We start from the raw sequence: 19,574 nt of genomic DNA, 5'->3' as shown, positions 1-19,574 counted from the left end.
GTAAGCACTTTGGATCTATCTAGAAACTAAAGATCTACCATTACTGATCTCATGTAGATGATTGAATTATTTTAAGGTTTCATCCTTTCATAACATAAGCAAGGATGGCTTGTTCATTTTATGCCTGAGATACTTCCCAGTCATATAAGGAGAACATTAAGTCGTAGTTAGTTCTTATTTGGCTAAAATTCACTTTATCTAAAGGACCAAACATGAACCTTCTTGGACACATAAACATAATCTCATTTAGTCAAATCTACAACCCGGACAATCAACTACATTTCAAAGTAGGTACTAACTTTTTTCCAGAATATATGAAGATTAGCATATTAAAGGACAGTGATTCGTTAACTGAATTAGTTTCTCCATGAATGAGTTTCCAAATTCAGTGAAGATAATTCTCCAAAACAACAGTTCGATGGAGTAAATTACAACTATAGAGATGCACATGACCAGCATAAGTAAAGAAAAATATAAAAAGGCAATATAATTTACATGTCAAAAAGAAAAAAAAAGGTAAAAGTCAATACTACAGATAGGTCAACCCTACAATTGGAATTAACATCTGCTAACGATGTCAAACAAATTATATAACCAGCCACCTCCTACCAACAACAGGTACGTAACTCCGTTCACTAAAGCTAAAATAGATAGAAAGAAATGACATAGTAATTTTTTCTTTGCTGGAATTTAAAATTGAGTTAATTTTGATGAAGAGGTAGTCTCTAAGCTCAACATCAAATAACCCATCTGCAATTTCTCTAAATAAAATAGCAAAAAAGTTCTCAGTTTACTAATAATTTCTCTAAATATTACTTTCATTGATAGAATTTTGAAGTTGGGTACTTCATAAAAATTGCTAAACTATTGCAGCATTTTTTGTTCACAAAATTCATCACAAATTTAGTGAAGAATAAAAGAAAAATAAGAGAGAAACCTGAGACATCATAGTACTCAACCCATGTCATTGAACCATTAGGCGACACCCTTGAGTGCATTATCAATAGTTAGTGGGGAATCATCTCTTTATTATATATGTGACCATTATTATGCTTTAATGAATATCCAAGAAGGTTACAAACATGAAAGAAATTTGGATGCTAAGATACTCAAAGTAGCATAGCACCTACAAAAAGATACTACTCCAAGTCGTTAAGAGTATACTTGCTGCACATGAAAAACTGCATGTTTGAGGCCACATATATTTTTTTGAGAAGCAACTCAGTTGGTTCAATTTAGATAAAAGGGTTGTGACTTGTTACAGATAAGAGGAAACTGAGCACACCTCTCTTTCTTTAACCCATCATTAATTTTAAGCTTTTGCTTCAAAAATGTTGATGTCAAAGAGTTTGAAAATGCTTCACTACATCAATATCCGTATGTGTGTTATCATCCAAGATGCTCATCAACTGATCAAAAAATTCATGACATTCAACCAACACATGAACCTCGTTCTTGGAGAGAAAAATACACAATACAAATAAATTTTTCTAAAAACACATGCTTTAATTAAATTTAAATTATTCATTCTACCAAAAAATGCATATTTACTGAAAAAACATAGAAAATTATAGTTTGTTGAAGGAATAAATATATTTCCGCAAAAATAAATGAATGAGAAAGTAGAGAAACTTACAGATGTGTGAGAATTGAGAATTGATGAGAGGAGATTATTGTGTAATATGAAGACACTTTTGCCTATTTATTTGAGTCATCTATTTTATTCTAGAAATGTCAATTCTAGAAGCTAGTGTCATTAATTTATCATTTTATCATTCTAGTAACATTATCTTGTAATGTCATTTAATGTCCATGTGGTGTATACAATAACCACATGAACAGATATTTGTGTGGTAAAACAATAATTTTTCCTCCATGCTCCCTCCCTTTCATTTTAGTTGGTCATCTTTCTAAAAATATTTATTTCAAGTTGTCTCTTTAATGAATTCAAGAGAATTTTAATATGTTCCTACAATAATATCCTTATTAATAAATGATTAAACTAATTGTATATACTCAAATTATATTTTCAAAGCATAATTAATAAGTCTAATTTGATAAAATAAACCCCTAATAAATATTTTTTTAATGGGTGTGGCAAGTCAACAGGGGCCAACTAATACGAATGGAGGAAGTATTTTATTTATCACCATTTTATTGGACACAAATTTTAAGAAAAGAATAATGACATTATAAGATTTACAAAATTGTTAAAGTCACTTTAATGTTTATTTTTTAGTTGTTTTTTCTTATTAAGTGGGACACAATAAAAATAAAATAAAAATAATGACATAAAATAGTTGTCAAATAAGAAAAGTTGACTTTTGTTTAGGACGAATTTTAAAAAAAAATGATCGACTCGTAAAATAAAATGGAGAAAATATAAATTTTGACAGATTTTTTTGACATTTATTACATACAATGAAATAGATATAAAGATATATTGTAATGTGCATGTGGTTCAACCATAGCCACATGAATAGATATTCACATATGGTAGAGAAGTAAAAACATGAAAAGATATTTTTGTACAATTATTATACTAATAAAATAGATATGAAATACCAAACATACCCTTAATTATTAAAATAGATTTGAAATTCCAAAACTACCCTTGGTCATCCTCAACTCTCCTTTTTATATAGTAGAAAAATAATAAGAAAATTTATAATTAGGGATCGTTTGGTTGAAAAACAAGTTATGATGAAATTATTTATATTGGGATTAGTTTACTGAGATTACTTGTCCTGTGATTAGTTATCCTTGTATTATTTTTTGTGGTTGTTTCATTTATGGTACTAAAAATAATATACATTTCAATCTTTCTAAGAATAGATAGTTTGTTTACAAAAATACATTTCACCTTATTTATCTTATTATTTTCCTTCATATTAAACCATACAAATGAAATTGAAAAGTTATTTAAATCTATTATATTTAAGTAAATTATTAAGAAAATAATTCATAATAATTAATTATAAATAATATAATTAGTAAATGTAAATAATTTTATTATTTATTCAGATTTTATATAAAAAATTAAAATTTTCTTTTTACTTATTTATTTTAGTAAATTAACAAAGATTTAATATTTTTATCTGATACTATTTTTATCATTAAATATATGAAATACTAATAATAAAATTTAATCTTAAAGTATATTTAATAAAGTTAATTTAGATAAATAAATTTTTAGTAAATATTTTCTTAAGATTTGTGTCAGATCAATATATACCAAACAAGGAACAAAAGAAAAATACCTGATAAATTTTTATTTTTGCAAGGAGTAAACACAATTTATTATTATATACAAGAGAGAATTTGATATTTTGGTAGTCCTCACATCAATTTTTTTTTGTCAATTTTATTCCTAATTTAAATTTTAATTACTCTATAAATTTTCATTCATTTTGGTAAATTTGTACAATTATTTGGACTTATTAAATGCTACAAAAGTGATGATCCATGGAAAAAATGATAGCGACATCATAAAAACTATTTGTACAATCAAATTTAAAATTGGTCCAAGTGTTTATTGTCTTTCTATTTTGTAGAAATATTTATTTATTATTTCTAACTAAATTTAAACTTTAAATATTGTCAAATGTAATTTGAAAATATTTTGATAATGACAAACAAAATTTATAATACTTTAGACATGAAAGATATCGACATATTATAAAAGTCATAAAAATTATATAATTAATATATGTCAACTATTGCTAACAACAACCCTAGAGAGTCACACGTAAATGTTGTAGTCTAGCTCCCTCATGTTAAGTCAATTTTTGATAATTTTCTAATCATTACTTATATCTATTATTAATAGGACCTCTAATAAAGTAATTTTATTAATTATTATGATTAAATAAATTTAAACTACATATTTATATAATTTTCTGATATAGTTTATAATATTTCAATAACAACAGTCAAAACTCAAAATACTTTAGACATTTATACGATATACAAATCATAAAAATCATATAATTTATATGTGTTGGTCATAGTTAACAACGGCCAATAGAGTCACGCATTAATGTTGTAGTGTCTTTTGCTATTATATTATGTCAATTTGGTAACTTGTGATCAAATCATTAGTTATATTTGTTGTTAATGTTTAATTAAAATTTTTAAATATTTTAATCACGACAGTCAAAATTTAAAATACTTTTACATGGTAGACGTCAACACATTATAGAAATCATAAAATTATTTAGTTCATATGTGGCAACCCTATATATATACTATTCTACGGGGAATTTTGTTAAAGGTGACAAAAGAGTTTTGAAATGAGGTGTAGGTGACTCAAGTTTTAAAAATTAAGTGTATGTGACAATTATTTTATTATGGATTAAGAAAGTTGGAAAAGATTGAGAATAGCCCATAAATTTTTTAATTTACACTTTGATCCAAGTAAAACCTTATATAAGTAGAAATGGAGGAAAAAATATGTGTTTCTCTCTCTTCTCATTTATTGTTGTTTTCTACCTCTTCACAATTTTTGTTGTTTATTGTTGTTGCTGCTTTATTCATCATCTTCTGCTTCATTATCATCATCTTCTTCTCTATTATCATTATCATCTTCTTGTTGTTGACCATTGTTGTTGTTGTTACCGTAACTGCTGCTACTTGACCGATTCTTTAGGTCATATTTTATTTCGTACATCACTTTGGCATTACTTCATAAGTAATTTTGGTAAGTAAAATTATAATTTTTAGTTGAATTTCTCATCTGGGTACACTGCTACTGCGTATCTTCAACAATGAATAGAACCTGAACATGAATCCAACATAAGAGTCATATATTTAAACAGATGACTCATCTATTGCGACAGATAAGCCATCTGTTGCAACAGAAGAATCATATTGTAACACCCCGAGACTACCCCCTAGATGTCACATGGTGCTTAGAACCACCAGTGATCCCAAGCTAACCCATGATACTTGCATAACTTATGAGCAATTAAATGTGTTACATAAATCTGAAAGAAATAAGTAGAAGAAATGCCTTCGCTAAATATATTCAATACAAGACTGTTCAATACAGAAGAAATGCCTTCGCTAAATATATTCAATACAAGACTGTTCAATACATACTTTGGTTATACAAAATAAAATTGAAAATAAATAAATAGAATGCTACTAAAAATATAGTTGAATCGAGTCCTCGAATCAATACGACTAAATAAATAGAATGCTACTAAAAATATAGTTGAATGGAGTCCTCGAATGCTATCCCTAATCAATACGACTAAATAAATAGAATGCTACTAAAAATATCCATAAAAATATCCCAGCTATCCCTAATCAATACGAATAAATAAATAGAATGCTACTAAAAATATAGTTGAATTGAGTCCTCGAATCAAAAGAACTCATTACCAGCCGACTGAAAACTGCAAATTGTCTGATTATGATGTGTAGGATATAATTGGTACCTACATTATGAGATAATGTATCACACAAACGTATATGTGGGTCAGTACTTTTGGAATATACTGAGTATGTAGGGGTGAATACATAAGTAAAATAATAACTGAATATTCATATAAACCTTCAATGATGCATGCTAAGTGTAAATAACTCACCTTGAGCTTGAATAAAACAAAAGACTGCAAGATCATAAACATGAGTATGAGCATAGGAATAAAAGTAATGATCATAAGAGTAAACTTCGTGAGTCATAACACTTAGTTTCTAAAAGCTTTACTTTTTATTCTTTCTTTTTGGAGGTTCTTTTAACCAGCATAAACCATGTGAGTTATCATGGAGTCCAACAATCTTTCCTACGTTGGGGAGAGTTGTTCTACCCTTGCCATCGGAATAGAATCTTAACTTAAGTGATCACTATACTTAACTTCATACATATTGGAAAAGCTTAACCTATGTTGGCTTGTAGTTTCTAGGAATTAAGGATACACTCATCTGCATTCCCTTTTAGGTACTAAATACAATTTCCATGTTACTTATATGCTCATACTTTAGGATATCCACCTTAAAATAGCATAAGGGTCAGTATACTAGAAACTAATTATGCCTTCCTTTGCTTTAAATCATAAGAACGGTAAATAATTATGGATTTCAAGCCTTACCATTGAATCAAAAGATTAAACTTTTCTTATAAACTTAGTGCTTAAATTTAAGCCTTGAATCTTATACTTTCATTCATGAAACTTGTAATACAATATCATGCTTAAAACTCAATTGGAAATCTTTAATCAATGTTTTAAATCAACTCATGGTATTCAAATCATAATAGAAAATCTTTAAGTCAAGACATAGTTAGATAAGAACAAGTATACACTTTAATACTTCAATCACATAATAATATCATAAACTCAAAACAAGATAACTTGGGTATGAACCATTATTGTAATTCATATAACTTAAGCTTTTAAACAAGTTTTGGGCACAAAGATGGAAGAATGTCCTTGTTCATAAACCCCACATACCTCAATAGCTAAATTTTTTAAGATTGCTTGAACTTGGAAGCTTGAACTCTTGGATTCTTAGGGAAAGAGAGCTTGAATTTTGTTCTTGGGAAGGGGAAGGATTTCTAGTGAGTAATTTTGAGGGAAAGGGGTAAATAATGGCCCTATGAATGTCCCAAATCATGTTATGAATGACTTGGGTTGAGGGAAAAAGACCCAATTGCCCCTTGACCTTTTAAGAAGCTAGAATAGTGAGGGAATAGCTCTCGTGGAATGACCCCTATTCCCAGGGAACAGACCTCACAAAGCGACCTCCATTCCCAAGAAATAGCCCCCGCAATACGGCTCTATCGCGGAGGCTTACTGTTTCTCACGAAAATGGTCAACTTTTTGTTTGGGTATCAAATTAAGGCAAAATTGGTATCATTAAAATCATTTATCTATAATTTGGTGGATATTGAGATATAAAACTCCACATATGTAAAACATTATACATGTTCAAAGCCGACCCTTGTAGAATAAAATACCATTATTTTGCCAAATCAAAGGCTCTTTGTTCAACTTTACTCTAAGTGATTTCTATGAATATTTTTCAACAAATAAGCACTCTTAAAACTAAGATAATGTTCTCAACACATGTATTCATATACAAATCTTGGGATTAGAGTTTACACACATAGGACCAATGGTTTAATATCTAGCCCAAAAATATGGGGTGTTACACATATGTAGGATTCGTGTTTATGGTTCTATAGTGTTGTAACATGAATCAAACATACAGGTCATTTATTGCAACAAATGAGTTCTCTATTGTAATAGATGAGTCTTCTATTGAAATATATTACTCACTTGTTGCAATAGCACCTGAAGTGGATTCCAATAGATGACTCACCTATTGGCATTCATATTGTAGAATATAGAATATGAAGTTGATTCCAACAGATGACTCATCTGTCTTAACAGGTGATCAATTTGTTGCAACATGTTAGTGATATTTTGCAACAGGTGACTCATCTATTGGAATCAACATCAAAGGTTTTGTAGTACATCCCAACAGGTAAAGCATCTGTTAAAATAGATGTATAATCTATTTCAACAGATGAGCCACTTATTCCAACAACTCATCTGTTGGAATCATCTTCAGGTTCTATATTACCGTAATATGAATACCAATAGGTGAGTTATCTGTTGTAACATATAATTCACCTGTTGTAACATAAGATTCACCTGTTGCAACAGATTACCATCTACTTGGGTTCTTGTTATAGTAATATACAATCACTATTAATTTTATTATCATGTCATTATTAACTTTTTTTAAAAATAAATGAATTTATTTAGGTATCACTAATAGAAGAATCAATAACAATAGGGATGGATTGTCATGGTTAATGAATCGAGAAGAGTAATCAATATATTTGGCATTAGAAGGAGGGTAAAATGCTAGAGATAATAGCTATGACAATCCAAAGTGATGTGTTGTATGATGATTTTTTGAACTTAATCATCAACTATTATGGAATGAATTATCAACCAAAAGAACTCATTAGCAACTACATCCATATCTCCTTTGAAAATTAAAGGGTACTACATTTCAAGATAATCGATCAGGTTTGGTTACATTCTTATCTAAGTAATTCAGCTAAGTCGGTATTAAGGGTATATGTGGTTGAAAAATCGAGAGAGAATGAGGACCATGATGTTAAAGAAGAACAACAAGATATGTTTGATGATAAATTGGATGATCTGAACATGAATATTCCAGATGATGATCAAACACCTATGCCCGTTATTGCAAGTAATACGGTGGACAGTTCTTCTCAATCAACACAGTTGGGTAATCATCAAGATGACGAGACTGGTTTTTATAAGGGAATGTCATTCAAGGATAAGATACAACTATCTACTTCTTTATTTATTGCTTGCTTTAAAAAGATTTTAGACTAAAGAAGGTGATTAATTCGAGCAAAGTCTTTTATTTTAGATGTGCTAATCTGGACTACAAGTGGTGGTTCAGGGCTGTGAAATACTTAAGGTTCCAACAGATTTTTCATTAATATTTATCAAAAGTATCACACATGTGGTTCAGATCATATTACGAGCCAAAATCCTCACGCCACAAAAAACGTCCTCGGTAGTTATTTCCAAAATAGAATCCCCAATCGCAAAGGCCCTTCTACTGCTGATATGGCCAATCAATTCTGTACATAATTGGATGTTACGATTAGTTATTGGAAAATTTATATGTCTATAGGGATTTCCTAGGACTTGGTTAGGGGGACACATGAGCATGGATATGCAGTCCTCGATGCCTACCATTACATGCTTGAGTCCACAAATCCTGAAAGTAAGACAGCACTGCATGTTGATAAAAATGGAAGGTTCAAGTACTTTTTTGTATCCTATGGTGCTTAGTTTCTTAGTTTTCAATAGTTTAGAAAAAGTCATAGCCGTCGAAGGGACTTTCTTTAGGAGCAAGTATAATGGAGTTTTGATTGGATGCTAAAAGTCACATCTTTCCCGTCGCATTTTGTGTAGTGGATAACGAATGTGATGCTTCGTATGAATATTTTTTTGAACAAATGAAAAGTTGTGTTGACGATACCAAAGAGTTGTGTATAATTTTAAATAGGTATCCATGTATCCAAAAGATGGATTCAATTTTCTTCACCTTAGCTCACTTTGGTTGTTGCATGAGGCATCTTAGAGAAAATATTTGAAACAACTTTCACAACGAAAGGATCATGAATTTTTTTATAAAGCATCTAAAACATATAATAGAGCCGAGTTTCTTGACCATTTCAATTAAATAAGGGATATACATCCCAAGGCAGCACAACATCTCGAAGGTGTCGGATTTTAGAGATGAAGCCGAACATTTTATTCGACAAATAAGTATATTCTTATTAATTTAATGTCTTGTTTGAGTTACAACATTGTAATACTTATTGTATGATGTCGTACTAAGTAATTTTTTTGTACATGTATAATATTATGACGTCAAACATAACTAAATCATTGAATTCAATATCTGGCATTGAAAGGGGATTTCCAATTGTGGTGATGTTTAAGAAAATAAACAAGAGGTGTGTCATATTATTTCACAAAAGGCGTATGCAGTTTTCGCAGACACAAGAAACAGATTTCTTCTAGAAGCAGAAAAATAAATATCAATGAACATCAGTTTAGGAAATAGGTTATTTGCTCATAAAATAGCAGATTACAAGTTCATTATCGATGGTCCTAGTGATGTTGCCACAGTTGATCTTCAAACAAGATCTTGTACATGTAGAGTTTATGACTTAGACAAAATACCTTATCCCTATGCTCGAATCCAATATGGTGCACAATATGGAACTCAAATTTATGACTACTCGTCTCCAAATTATTTGATGGAAAGATACATAATGACATAGAGTGAGAATATTAATCGGGTGCTTGGTTTGTTCCTATAGAGATTTTGAAGAGATTAATACCTCCTTCATATATTTACCCAAGCACTATCAAATCGGAAAGAAGATGATGTAAGAGGAGGTGTAGCGTCGGAGAATCATTTTCATTAAAAAAAAAACAAGTTCTCTGTATGTAAGAACATTGACCACAAAAAGAACTACATGCCCAGATAGTAATGTACTATGATAGTTGTAATAGTAAAACTCATGTTGTTGTTTGTTATGAACTTTGATATTTTTAACTCATTGTTCTGAATGTAAATGTTATTATTTATTGTATAAAATATTTTTTTATTAACTTGTGCATCAATAAAAAGAGGTAAAACAGAAACTACATACTACAAAAATATTTTCAGCAGATTACCCATCTGTTGCAACAGATGAACATTTGCTGGAAGAACATAATACAGTTCATCAAACTGCAATATATTCCTCCAACAGATGACCAATCTGTTGCAACAGATGGGTAATCTATTGGAACAACATAATACAGTTCCTGCCATTGGTTTGTATTCTTCAAATAGATGACCAACCTGTTTTAACAGATGGTCCATCTGTTGAAAGAACTCAAAACTCTTGTTATTTCTATTGGATTCAAAATTATTTCAAATGCTCAATACTTACCCCCAACAATCGACATGTTGAGAAGAAGAAATAGACAAAATAAAAATTAAATAAGAGTTAAAAAATCAAAGTTGACCAAATGTATATTTTTTCATTGAACAAAAACAAAATACATTAGGTAGGTAGATCAGATATAAATAAAAAATACATACGCTAAAAGAAAATACATAATCTAATTATTATTATTATTATTATTATTATTATTATTATTATTATTATTATTATCATTATCATTATCAATCGGCGAATCGTCAATCGGCACCAGGGTCCTCCTCAGCCTGCGAATCTCTCGGAGCATCCTTGCTCTCACGGAGCCCAACTCCCATTGGAGTTTATTAATCTGCCTCTAAAGTTCCCACACGGTGTCACACAAAATAGCAATATCCCAAACAGGATCAACCATATCTAGAATACGCATAAATTGACAAAAAATGTAAATACAAAAGTAAAGAAAAAAGTCCAAATGTAATACAACGTATACTACCAACTGGTAGATTTACTCACACACAAAAAAAAAACTTACCTCAATGAAAAAGAAATATGCTCTTTGAAGAGAAGTGGTTGAAGTTGTAATATGAAAGACAAGGTACAAGAAATAAATAAAGTGTAGTAGAATGAATGAGTAAGGAGGAACCTATTTATACAAGATTGTATTTGAATGTGTTAGGCAAAATGTCATGAATATTCACCTTCATTTTATTAATTACATTCAAACTAGTGACTTTTTGATTACTGTGAAAAGTCATGAATTAATTAAATCAAACTGATGACTTTTTGATTATTGTGAAAAGTCATGACTTTTCAGCTTCTTAACATTAATTAGTTCTTAAAATTAAATAACCATTTTTCTCAATTAAATAATTAAAGACTTCTCACCTTTTCAATAATAGTTTGTTAATAATAATAATTTTTATTAATTTATTGCAATAGATCGTCCATTTGTTGCAACAGATAACCCAGCTATCGCAACAGATTTATCATATGTTACAACAATCCATGTATACAACAAATGAGTTATCTGCTATAACAGATGGACCATCAGTTGGAGGAGCTATTTTGATTTCTTCCAACAGCTGATTCATCAGTTGCACAGATGAAGAATTTGATCCATCAGCTGTTTCGAATATGTTAGACAAAAAGTCAATATTGTTGACCTCTTTTTTAATAATCATATCCCTTAATTAATTTAAACTAGTGAATTTTCAATTATTTAAATTAAAAAAACAGATTTAAAAACCAAAAAGGTGAAAAGTCACGAATTTTTATCCATTTAATATTAACATCACTTATTAAAATTAAATAACTATTTTTATGGTTTTAAATTGTGTTTATCATTTATTTGGTTATTATTTATTTACGAACCATTTTTCTTTACTAAATAATTGAAAAAACATGATTTTCACCCTTTCAATAACCCCTTTTTTTTTTTTAATTAATAACCATTTTTAGTCAGTTTTTCCAACAGATGGACCATCTATTGAAACAGATTTGTCATTTGTTCAAAGAACACAAACCAGTGACAAGACCTAATTGTATTGTGTTCTTCCAGCAAATACGTTGCAACAAATGTGTTATCTGTTGGAAGAAGAGGGTTTTGGATTTTTCCAACAAACTACCCATTAGTTGCAATATATTGATCATCTTTTTGTTGACACACAATTCAGTTTTAGTTCCTGTTTTACCTCTTTTTATTGATGCACAAGTTAATAAAAATATATTTTTTATATAATAAACATTAATATTACATCCCCAACAATGATTTAAAATTATCAAAGTTCATAACAAACAACAACACAAGTTCATAATTGTAGCACTTATTTTTTCTTGAGGGCCATGTATTCCTTTGACATTGAAGATGGTTACCTTTGAAGCATCCGTAGTTTTGTACACTAATTCACGATGAAAACTGAAGATTAAATATTGTTTAACATTGATTGGGTAGAAAGAATAAGGTACATGCAGATGGATGGATTCACTTTCATGTGTGGAAGTTATGTATTACTGATGAGGTTATCGTGACAACAAACATAAAGTACAATGATTTTGTGACTGAAATTTTTTACCGATTAGGCATTAATCCTTCAAATAGGATCCTGCATTTTACAATTAAATTTGATAGGTGCGATTTGATAAGGTTGAGGGACCATGAAGATAGTGTCAATACCCTGTTTCAATAGAATGATAGTCTTGCTCATGTTTATATGTGTCATGTTTTGAGAAGAGAACAATATTTGATGGCAGTATAGAGATTCAATAGTGATTGGTGTTAACACCTAATTTTTGCCCTCCACATTTCAAATTAGTTTTAAAATTTTTTAATTTTAAAATATTTATTTTAAGTTATTTCGAAATTAATTTCAACTCTACCTTTTGAATTTAGGTGAAATTAATATATTTAGTGTTTAATTATACATGATTATATACTTATCTGTTAAAGAAAATGCTTTCGAATTTACTCAGAGTGAAAAGTTTATTTAAAGTGCAAATATTTTACTTTTTCCCAAGAGTGATAAAAAATAAGAGATTAATGACATGATTAGTTTCTTAATTTTATTTTATTTTATTTATTTATTTAAAAAAATAATTGTGCTTTCATTAAATATTTATTTTAAAATTATTAAATTTGAGAAGTTCGTTAAGTTAATTAAAAGAAAATTTCATCTCAATTTTATCCAAATTTATTCAATTGTAACTATTTAATTAATATATAAAATAACCTTTCCTATTTTTGGGCCAGCCATTCAACGGCCCAATTCCTCAAACCCCTTCCCTTAAACACCACAGCAGCCCAATTCAACAATTTCAGCCACTAGCCCACTCCATTTCTGCCCAGACCACCCAGCCCAACAGAAATCCCAATTCTCACCGCCCCAGCCCACTGCCTGAACGACCCGGCCCAAATCCGTTCACCTGTATTATTTTCTCATTCACCCGCAACCTGAAACAAACACCAACAACAACGTTATCATTAAAAAAAAGACGCGTACAATAGCAAAAATACGTGTATAATAGCTCAAACAAACATTAACCACCGACAACAACTTCAGCAAACACAAGCAATTTCAACGCAGTAACAGAACAACGGCTAAAACAGCTCAGCAAACGAGGTTCCAATTCCACGTCAAACCGATCTCAAATTTTGAAATTCAAATCTCAATTCACTTTTTCTTTTTACCCCTTCGTTTCCCGCAAAATCAGTGGCAAATTCCCTATAAATACCCATGTCCGTAGAGTGAAGGAGCACTTCTCTCACGGAACTAAGAAGTTCTCGGTGAAATTCATCTAAATGTATGGAAATCGTCTGAATTCCCACGATAACGATTCAACGCCGGTAAGTTCAGGTCAAGTTTTGGTGGTGGGAATCCGTCGTGATAGACTCGTAATCCCGGTTCCTGCTCCGAAAAAGGTAAAAACTCTATCTTTTTACATTTCCCCTTCTTCGTATTTGAAAGTTACACCATGAGATTCTATTAGTATTTTGATTCCCGTTGTTGTTGCGAGACTGGTTTGATAATGGAAGTTGGGTAAAGATTTCATCTTGATAACTTTTTCTTAAAAGTGATAGTTTTTTGACGTGTGACGTTATGTTTTTTCTTGAACATGTGTATAATTGATACCTTACAACCCAAGAAGAGACAAAACAGCCCCCAAAAAGGTCACAAAACACACCACAAGTCACAAAACAGCCCCCAAAAAGTCACAAAACACACCACAAACCGAGAGCCTTAGGAACCAAGTCTCGGCCAAGAATGACAACACAAGAATGAAAAGAAAATCCGAGAATGCTTCAACAATGGTGAGATAATAACGTGTATAACCACACTAAAACAGCAGTAACACTACATTAATGTGATGAACAACAAGCTTACAATAACAACAACGAACGATTACAAGAGGACAAGACACAACTACTAAGAGATGACAACAAAAATAAAGGGATAGATAGTTAGACAAAGGTAGTATAAATTCTAGTAATCAAAGAGTATATTAAACTCTAAGACCCCTAACATCTCCACACACGATCACCTAACTCTTACGATTTCACAAAAGCGGAGTCCACCACTCAAGCACCAAGGTTTCTCAAAAACAAGCAATCACAAGAGATTCCACCCTTGAATTGCTATCCTAGTTACAAGTTTCGGTTTGCCTCAAGTAGAGAGAGGACTTTGGTGTTTTAAATGTCAAGACTTACAACAATAATCAACTAAAGACCTAAACTAGTCTATTTATAGACTTATTACAAAAGTTAGGTGAAATGACCAAAAAGGCCCTTTAATGAATGGCTTCAAGTAGGCGCCCTTGGAGTTCTATGAATGGACGGTTTTGGTGTCCATTTAGGTGTTCCTTTTCACTTCATTTGCATTCACCAAGTCTCGGGTCCAACACACACTCTCTTAAGTTAATATCCGTGATTATTCTTGTATCATCCTCTCCATCTTGAAAGGAATTTGCCCACAAATTCACGGCTTCACCTCACTCAATTGGCCACTTCAAAGAAACCACTCAAAACAGCCCACAAAACATGAGATGGCACAAAAACAGTCCACAAAGAACATGAGGAACACGGGATCTCATTAACACAAGTCTCGGCCAACTTCTTCATTTTGAACCTCGGCTTCCTCTCCATCTTGAGAGTTTCCTTCAATCTCATCCGTTTCAATTCCTATATCTCCATTTGGTGGTGGGTTCCTTGTTGGTCCCATGGACCAACTCTTCCTCCATGCCCTCGGTATCCCCTTTGATCTCTATGTCTTCCTCTAAACGCTTCTTCCATCATATAAGCCTCATCATAGACACCATATCCTTCATGTTCCTCTCTTCCATGTTCCTCTACATAGACGAGTCGGTTTTGGAGAAGTGGAGCTTGGAAGGGAGGAGTTTGATTTGGTGAAGGTTGGCGCGCGCCTTTGGTTAAGTGGTTCTTGGATGGGAGGGTTCTGTTTTAGTGGAGGAATTTGGCTTCCAAGTCCTTCTTGTTAGACTTGATCAAATTGCGGGAGAGGTGGTATACTTAGGTCTCGGTTTTGAGGGTAATTGGGAGCTTGGCTTATGGCATTTTGTGGTGGTCTTGGAGGATTGATCATTTGAGATAAAGTTTCGGGGGCAATGGTGGTGGAAGTGTTTTGGTCATGCCCACTTGAGGAAACATGGAGTCGAGGAGTATAAGCACGAGAGTTCCTTCGACTCTCCATATGATCCAACCTCTCAATCATAGCAACCACATCCAAGTCAATCTTTTCAATACCCGCATTCGCCCTAGCACAATGTCTCAGGACATAACATCAAGGAGGGAAAAAATGGTTTCCATTATGGCCAAGGAATTACCTTCAAGATTCGGATTCACAACATCAACACACCAACAATGTTCAAGTCTTTGAACCGCAAGCAACAATACCACACAAACCTACAAGACAAAACACACGTTGTTGTTGAAGAAAATTTGTTCCAAGACTTTGATGTTCAATACTACACCTTTGAGGAAGATATTTCGGCTATGGTGTAGGTGGACAAGATTTTAGACTCTCTTTTCAAGAGTCAAAAAGTCTTCTACTAACTTTTCACCAACTTGCACTCTTTTGGCAAAACATCCTTTTGGAGTAGCCTTGTCTCTTTCCTCTTTTGTCTATTCTTGAAAAGTGTTAGTCGCTCCTTTTTGGTAAGTATGCTTTTTGAATGTCTCTTTTTCTTTTACTACTTTGGTGTTGTCTTGTAATTGTTTTCAAGACAAACACAAAGTCTTATACTTCTTTTCTCTCTTCAAGATCAAACTACAACTTCTTCAACACAACACAAGAACACAAGATGAACACCACCACCAACAACAACAAAACCGTCCAGTTAACACCACATCACAACTCGAATCTTGCTCAAGAACTTGGGTTGTAGACTCAATAAGTGTTGAGGAGAAAGAGAACCAGCACTAGAAACAAACTAAGACAACAAAATACACTCAAATCTCGGCCAAACACAACAACAACAATAAGAACACTTGGCCAAGAACAAGAACACTTCAACTTTTTTTTTAAAATTATTTTTCAACTAAGAGAGCCCAAGATTGGTAGTGTAGAGATTGGTAGTGTAGGAACACAACCAGCCTTGCTTTGATACCAAATGATACCTTACAACCCCAAGAAGACACAAAACAACCCCCAAAAACGTCACAAAACACACCACAAACCGAGAGCCCTAGGAACCAAGTCTCGACCAAGAATGACAACACAAGAATGAAAAGAAAATCCGAGAATGCTTCAACAATGGTGAGATAATAACGTGTATAACCACACTAAAACAGCAGTAACACTACGTTAATGTGATGAACAACAAGCTTACAATAACAACAACGAACGTTTACAAGAGGACAAGACACAACTACTAAGAGATGACAACAAAAATAAAGGGATAGATAGTTAGACAAAAGTGGTATAAATCCTAGTAACCAAAAGAGTATATTAAAATCTAAGACCCCTAACATCTCCACACACGATCACACGAGCACCAAGGTTTCTCAAAAACAAGCCATCACAAAAGATTTCACCTTTGAATTGGTATCCTAGTTACAAGTTTCGGTTTGCCTCAAGTAGAGAGAGGACTTTGGTGTTTCAAATGTCAAGACTTACAACAATAATCAACTAAAGAACTAAAGACCTAAACTAGTCTATTTATAGACTTATTACAAAAGTTAGGTGAAATGACAAAAAAGGCCCTTTAATGAATGGCTTCAAGTAGGTGCCCTTGGAGTGCTATGAGTGGACGGTTTTGGTGTCCATTTAGGTGTTCCTGTTCACTTCATTTGCATTCACCAAGTCTCAGGTCCAACACGCACTCTCTTAAGTTCATATCCGTGATTATTCTTGTATCAATAATGCTGGCCGTTGGGTGAGGCCTTCTGATTTTTAGTTTTTAATTAATTTATTACCATGTTGTCGAAAAGTTCCAAATTTTATTAGCTTTGAAGAATTTTTTTTCTCTTTATTACTTTGTATTTTTCATTTGGCTTTGTGATGGTCAAACGCTAAATGAAATCTTTTTGTCTTTCTGGTTTACCCATTCTTTTGATTATAAGCATGGTAAGAAGTCAGAATTGGAAGTTTTTGAAATTTATTTACTGAAATCATATTGTGTATTGATCGATGATAAGCGTTGGGTCTGTCGATTCAAGTTCATATACGTTGGATGTAGAGATTGATTTGGCGTTCATCTGGGCATAGGCATTTTGTCGTTTTCATTGTGATTGTTTATCCTGTGAAGTTGAATTACTCGAATCGCTTTGGCTTAAGTCTAATGTCATCCGAGTAATTTCACTGTTAAATTTAGGTTATGTATGTGATATGCTTCCGATTTTTTTAGAATTCACTAGTCTAAGATCTACCCATTTATGAGAAATACAAACAATAAGTTGTAAGATTTCCTTTCTCCTGCCAGTAGTATTTTCAAATCCAATTAAGGCTCATTTGCTCATTTTCTTTCTAGAGTCAAAATGTTTCATGTATATTTAAGAAACTAACTTTAAATGTTTCATTTATTTCTTTAAGGCCATAGAGCATTCTTGTTTGAATCTTTTTCATTCGACTTTGCTGCTCGCACAGACATGTCATGTTATGTTCCTGGGAATATTAAAAAGGCACGGGTGTTCAAGAAAAATAGCAGAGCTTATAACACTTATCTTATTGTGGTCATGTTCTAACAAATGATTACTTGATATGTTTGGTTTGAAATTAAGTTCAGATTCTTCTTAAAGTATTTATTTGTTTCTGATTCTTTTTCCTTTGCTTTGCCTTGGGTGAATGTTCATCTTGGTCCTTTTTTGGATGTTATTTCGTAATTCATTTTTGTTATCTTCTTGGTGTTCAAGTATATTGGATAATGTTCATGTTAGTTATTAAAAAGGATGTACTTTGCCATGTCAGTACTTAAAGCTCCTATCTTGTCAAAATTATTGAAGTGATGAAATATTCGATAATTGGGTCAAAATAGTTATTCTCCATGTTGGTTTGCTTGTGCTATTTTGAATATTCTATATTTTTAAATACAATCTATACCTTAAGTGTGTGATTATCATTGTTTGTTTAAGTTGACATTTGGTATACTAATTTGCTTGTTTTATTATTAGTAGACACTTGTTAATCCTTATCTTTTCTTTCTTTTGCATGAGCTCATCTTGAACGAGTCCGATCGAACTCCTCTTATCCTTGCATTCGAACACCGTCGAGTCGAGCCTCATTAAAGCCAAAAATTGGACTGATATACACATGATAGCACGTATACATGCTGGTATATGCTGATATACAGCGTTTATACACTGAAAGTCGTAGCTGCATACCACCATACAATGTACAATGAAATATGGGGAGGGAATATGCTAATTTCTATGTTGATATACAATATGTGGAGATATACAGAAAAACGCTAGGGTGAAGGGCTGGGATATACAGTCAGTATACAGCTCAGTATACACTGCAGAAATGGTCCAAAAGTCCCCAATTCAAAGCCCAAAGCTGGGCAGCTGGGCCAATTAAGGGCCCAATTCTATTCTTGTATAATTTTTGTAGCTTATAATTCATCTTTGTTTATGTGTACTGACTTTTTAATCAATTAATCTAGGTAAATTTCCTAAGATGTTGTCATTTTTATTTTATCTTAGTTTTCTTTCATTGATGCACAATTTCTTCACCTAATTTATATTGTCTAAAATGGGTTAAATTGGTCCCATCGATTTTCTCCTTAAAACAAGTCTTTTAAAGATTAAGTATGTTATTTCAAAATGTTATTTGTTATGTTCATATAATTAATAGTCGATTTGGATTAAAGTAACTTTCTTCAAGCTCGAGAAACAAAATTTTCTTGTAAATTTTAAATTTTCATTATTAATAAGATACTTGTAATTTGATATTTCCTTAACATTTTTTCAAAGGCTTTGTCTATAATAAAATTAACTTTTCTATAATAATTAATAATCATAATTTTCTTCTCCTACAAAAGCAAAATCCATTTTTCTTCCTAAGTTTGAAAAATTATCATTTTGTTTAATCCAAATAAATTGTTTTCTCCTTTGAATAAACGCATG

The 19,574-nt window shown here is 31.6% G+C and overlaps 1 long non-coding RNA gene across 1 annotated transcript; it reads left to right on the top strand.

Moving 5' to 3' along the window:
- Positions 1–13,303: 13,303 nt before the first annotated feature.
- On the top strand, positions 13,304–19,126 carry LOC124898189. The gene is made up of 2 exons (XR_007055144.1): positions 13,304–13,916; positions 18,663–19,126. It is a non-coding gene; the product is annotated as an uncharacterized LOC124898189 (long non-coding RNA).
- The last annotated feature ends 448 nt before the right edge of the window (positions 19,127–19,574 follow it).

The sequence above is a fragment of the Capsicum annuum genome, chromosome 4 (genome assembly GCF_002878395.1).
Source record: "Capsicum annuum cultivar UCD-10X-F1 chromosome 4, UCD10Xv1.1, whole genome shotgun sequence".
Lineage (NCBI taxonomy): Eukaryota > Viridiplantae > Streptophyta > Magnoliopsida > Solanales > Solanaceae > Capsicum > Capsicum annuum.
Note: the sequence above shows the minus strand (reverse complement) of the source record. Positions and strands in the feature narration are given on the sequence as shown.